The sequence below is a fragment of the Anarrhichthys ocellatus genome, unplaced genomic scaffold (genome assembly GCF_004355925.1).
Source record: "Anarrhichthys ocellatus isolate YVR2014 unplaced genomic scaffold, GSC_Weel_1.0 scaffold3641, whole genome shotgun sequence".
NCBI classification, from domain to species: domain Eukaryota; kingdom Metazoa; phylum Chordata; class Actinopteri; order Perciformes; family Anarhichadidae; genus Anarrhichthys; species Anarrhichthys ocellatus.
Window position 1 is genome coordinate 1 of NW_022283615.1, and position 5414 is coordinate 5414.

The following is a 5414-nucleotide window of genomic DNA, read 5'->3' on the forward strand; positions in this document are numbered from 1 at the left end:
GTTGTGAATTGTGGTTAAAATGTTTTGTAAGACGCTGTCCTTCAATGGTTCAATGGTTCGTAAGATGGGATACTTATTTTTATAGATATACATGTTTACACAATGATATACAGTACATTACTTTCTCTGGATTATGTTAACACCTATTCTTGTTCACTGCCGCACAGGATTTGGATCCGATTTGGACAGACAGTAATTCCCCAGCCAGGTAAAAAATAAAAAAAACATTTACATATGAGGCTAATAATTAAATGTGTTGCATTGTACCGCTTTGATTACATCACAGCTGTTATTTCTGCTCTGCTTTTTCTTGAGAAAAATTTAGACTCACATTACACGGTTTAATTTGATGACCTGTGAGTCCAAAAGTAGTTGTGGACATGCGATGGAAAAATTGTTTAAATATTAAGTTATATATTTTTTTGTCAGCCTCTTTTAAACATTTACTGGTAGCCTTTATTTTTGCATGTATTTGTTATTGGACAGTAAATATCCACGGTGTTTGTTTTCATAAGGCTAAATATTACTGTGATGATTGTAATACCAGTGATTATAAGATCAGGGGTATTAAGTCCTTCTAAACTTCTCTGTTGTGTTTCCCACAGTCTTCAGGAAGAAGAGACTGAAGAAGACGACTGGAGGCGTCTGCAGCCATCAACATAAATTGGCAAAGCGCAACTTAGATTTTAGTAACTCCAGGAGGTTACTGGTCCCAGCTAAGAGATAGTTAGGAATATAACCCTCTTTAAGGCTTTGCTGTTTAGCTTTGTATCTCATGTACAGACACATGAGTTGCATTATTTCATTAATTCAATTCTTCGCAAGATAGGAATTTGCTTATTCTCTATAACTGTCAAGCTATTGCTTTAAGCATTACCCTGAACTACACTAAATCTTTGACAAACTATTTAAAAAGTTTGTATTGGAGTTACCTAATTTGTGAACATCCAACATAAACACTATGCACAGCTTCATGGTTTTAGCCAAAATCTGTTTACATTTCAGTAAAGATGCTTCTGTTAAAGCTCAATAATACATTTTGTTTGTCATACTTGACATACCTATCAAGAGCCTTTTTTTTTTTTTTACTTAGGGCAAACCACTCAAATTATATTCATAAAACAGATAGTACCAGTCCTTCATTAAGACGTGAGTCACGTTCAAAGCTGTTGTAAAATACTCTATAGACACACAGCTGTGAACACTGTGCCACCTGTTGTTTCAAAATGTCGGATTTTGTTAAAACCTTGCGTACCTGTAATCCCAAATCTACCTGTAAATGTGCGCAGCTGGTTCAGCCTCACGTCCCGCCCTCTACACGCCCACATTCAACCATAAATGTTCAATGCAAAGCAGATAGCTGTTACAGTTTGTCTGTGTACAGTATGCTGGATCTTTCACTATGGAATAAACCATAAATTAATAAATAAAGTTGTGTTCACTGCAGCGATTTTACTCACAAACACTTAATAAAAACTAAAATCATACATGTGATATGTGCACAGTATTAGAAGATTATTGAAAACTAATGATGCTCTGCTCTGCAGTTCTTCAACACTAGTTGACTGTATTTTACAGATGATGATAATTTCATCAGCTGCTCCACAGCTGACCACGAGAGTCGATAGTTCGGCCCTCTCCTCTGTGCTGAGGAGAGCAGACAGCGCTAATGAAATATCAAGCGAAATTTGATTTGATTCGTCAAGTTTGTTTATATAGATCACAACTTTTGCGTGGGAAGTGGCGTACGCCTCTTTCAGACCCCGTTTTGTGCGTACGCAACGGTTATAAACGAGACCCCTGGCTATTGATTTTGAAACAATCACCAAAATGGAGCGAAACCAGGCTCTCCGACACTTTTATGCCAATGATCCACCTCTCAGCCTATCCTGGTGTCTGTTGAAAGATCCAGAGTGTATCACTGGCAACAAAGGTTTTCGTTGGATTGGTGAAAAAGCTCGAGAAGGATGAGACAAAAAAACAGCAACGTTGTTCCTACAAATGCACAAACAAAAAAAAACACGATTCCGTCGAATGAAACCAAGAGAGCCGACAGGGATTCATGTTTGAGCAGCCTAGGAAGCCACTACTGTGTCCCATCACTTCATTTTGAGAAATACCTGTCGTTGCTTTCTTCGGGCCTTTTATCTCCATCCAAAGTGGACAAACTACATCAATGATCTGTGGTAAGTTGATACAACAATTGTAGCATTGTTTACAAGTTAACAATAGCTTTTTGTAGATTTGTAGCCCATTATGCCAACTTTTCTCTCGCTATGTCGTTAATTGCAAGCAATATCTTTTTTGTTAAAGTGTAGCTTGGTTAGTGTAATGGAAAACCCTCTAATTATGCACAATGTAACCACGTTTACATCCCTTATTTTGATCATGCTGAATCCGGTACAATGCAACCTTTGAATGAATGAATCCTGGCAGCTAACGGTGCTAATAGCGCTAACAGTGCAAACAAACGAAAGTAACGACAGAGCTCACAGTCTTTAATTATATCCTGGTTTGTCAAAATGAAGGTGGTAGGGTTAACAATGACACCAGCTTTGGCTGACCTGAAACTGCTTGTGTAAAAATATTGGGCGGAAGAACATTCCATTATTTCCATCCCACACAATGACTTATCCTCTATTTACGGTGTGGAGTTTAGATGGTATGAATCATAACCATGGGATGTTACTTATCTGTGTTCTCGCTCAGTTGAAATAGAGGACCTAAGTGGACCAACATGCAAAGAGGGAACGTCTCATCAACATTTTGTTGACGGATCTCATGAAAAGAGGTATGTTATGATTTGAATAAAGAGATATATAGTATGTTGTCCGACATGGTGATGTTTGGTATGTTTGGGTCAATTAGTCCTCCGAGAGGTATAACTTTCTGTTTGAACAAACTGTTGGAACTTCAATAAGGGAAATTCGGGAGGAGTAGTGCTGCACAAAAAGTTCTGATGTGATGTTTTTTATGGAGGGAGAGAGGTACTTTTATTGTTTTCACAAGAGTGTTGTTTTTCAAATAAATAAGATAACTACAAATCATAAATTACCCACATTAACCGAGCAAGCAGGGGTTTCTTTCTTTTTACCAAGAGGCACGAGAGAACCAGAACCAGGGCTGAGTGGAGCAGACTGTCAGACCCTGCTGCTGTAAAGTTAGAGGTTTTCTAAAGGGACTCTGGTGCTCAGAAACACTCCCACTTTCGGCAACAAGAGCCACCAAAATTGTGAAACTTCCTTAGTAACGTATACAGCACATCTATTTCACAACATTTGATGAAAACAATTACAGTTACAATATGGCGGGTCAAATTGCAACACATTTCTTGAAACTTGAAGTAGTCCATCCCACAAAATGGCCGCCTTCCCATTTTTAGACTTTCTGTAAAGCAAAAGGAGGAATCTGCAACCAGCTGAGCTTTTAGACACCAACACAGTCAGCTGATCATCATATTTCTCTGATGATTTGTCGCATCTTGGAGATAAAGCGTGATTGGTAATTATCCTATGAACATAAAGGCATTTGCTAAATTTGAACTACATTTGAACACAAAGTGTTGAGTCACAGTAACTTGTACTAGTTTAGATACAAAGCTTTTGCCTCCAGTTCTCAAGGTTTGTCCCAGTTCACTGTGGACAAAGAGTGTGACTTTAACAAAGGACCCTAATTCAAATCACGTCTCCTACTAACAGTCAACATGTTGTTGTGTGATTTCCATGAAAGGCAATCTTTTTTTTTTAGCCTTGACCAAGTAGTTTTAGTTGCCTGAACACGCAGCATCTCTGTATCTGGTTGTGCTTTCTCACTTTGCAGCTTTTTTTTCTAAATGCAGCACACGTGTTGTCAAATTGGTGAAGATGTTCTCTTCATGTACCTCTGTTCTCTACAATACTTGGAGCATTTATAAAGATATAGAGGAGTAATGTCTTCCTGAGCAGAGAATGAAGTTGCTCTCCCTCTGTGTGTGTGTTGTAGTCCGAGCTTCTCTTTGCTTTGTTTACCAAGCCGGGCCGGCTGCGCTTGCCTTTAGTGCATTGTGCGTGCATGTTAATGCATGCGAGCGTGCCCCGCTGGTTAGCTCCTGGCCTCCACACTGCGCTCATACAGCTGTTACAGCTGCTAACGGTGTTACGGCTGATAAGCAGTCGTCTAAGAAGCGTAGCGCCCACCGTTAAACACTGTTTAGCCGTTGCCATGTTGAGAGCCGTGAGGAATCAAAAGAATTGTTATGAATTTAGATTTTAGCCCCTTTAAGTAGCAGTGAAGCTCTCATGGCCACTGTAGAAGGATTCTTGGGAACTGAAACTGATAGATTTGCTGACCTTGAATTTATTTTTATTTCGAAATACAGAAGTACTTGCAGAAGTGCATGTCATTATGTCTATTCCAGACAATTCCTTATCGTCTATTTAGGGTGGGAAGTTCCTGTGGTTTGAATCATAACCAAGAGACGGTACTTATCTGAAACAGAGGACCAAAGCTGACCAACATGAACGAAGGAAAGGTCAAGATTTTGTAAGGATCTAAAAAAAAGAAAAAAGGTATGTTCTGTTTTGGCTAAATTAATTTACAGACAAAGAAATATATAGTACGTTGTCCGACAGAGAGGTCTAACTCCCTGTTAGAACTCTTGTGAACAAATATACTTATTTGAGATTTTGGAGGACTAAGGCTGTGTAAAAAGTGCTGTCAACACCAATTCATTTTTTAATATTTTTTTATAGAGGGAGAGAGGTACTGATATTTTTTTACTGCGAGTGGTATTTTCAAAATAAATCATATTTTAGTTTGGAATAAGAGATTTTCCTTCTGTAATAAAAATGATCCTCAACATTGTTGTACATTAATTTATACAATGTTGCATTTAAAAAAAAAAAGTAACACTGACGTGGTCTGGCGCCAACATGTACGTAACTACAACGCGACTGTTTGTTTGAGGAAAATGGCGTCTGTAAACGACAAGCTCCCCGTAAGTTTGTTTAAAACATTAGTGTTGCTATATCATTTAGAGAAATCCCGCATTAAATCATGCAATTTGCTGTTAAAGTGGAAGTGGTAACTTAATATGGGAATCTTACGATACTTTTCTTTTTTGTAATACATTTTTTGATATTGCAGATATCCATTGAATGCGTGGACAACGCTGATGGACTTCCTGGTGAAATCATCTACGATGATATGACATTTCCCATTCCTTATCAACAAGTAAGGTTTATACTATTTAGTTTGAAGTGACATGTATTGGATTTGGGAGGACTAGTGCTGCGTAAGAAGGAGCAGAAGCAGTAGTGAACCGAATGAATCAGAGTCGTGTGTGGTAGCAACATTAGCAGCTAGCGTACATTGAAAGTGACATTTTTCTTAACCGATAAATATATTTTTGCTGCAGTTAGATTTATGTATTCTTT

General features: G+C 38.2%; 1 long non-coding RNA gene across 1 annotated transcript; it reads left to right on the forward strand.

Annotated features, from left to right (window-relative positions):
* Window positions 1-14: 14 nt before the first annotated feature.
* LOC116379063 (uncharacterized) lies at window positions 15-5408 on the forward strand. Its single transcript, XR_004212372.1, has 3 exons — window positions 15-208; window positions 606-4547; window positions 5125-5408. It is a non-coding gene; the product is annotated as an uncharacterized LOC116379063 (long non-coding RNA).
* The last annotated feature ends 6 nt before the right edge of the window (window positions 5409-5414 follow it).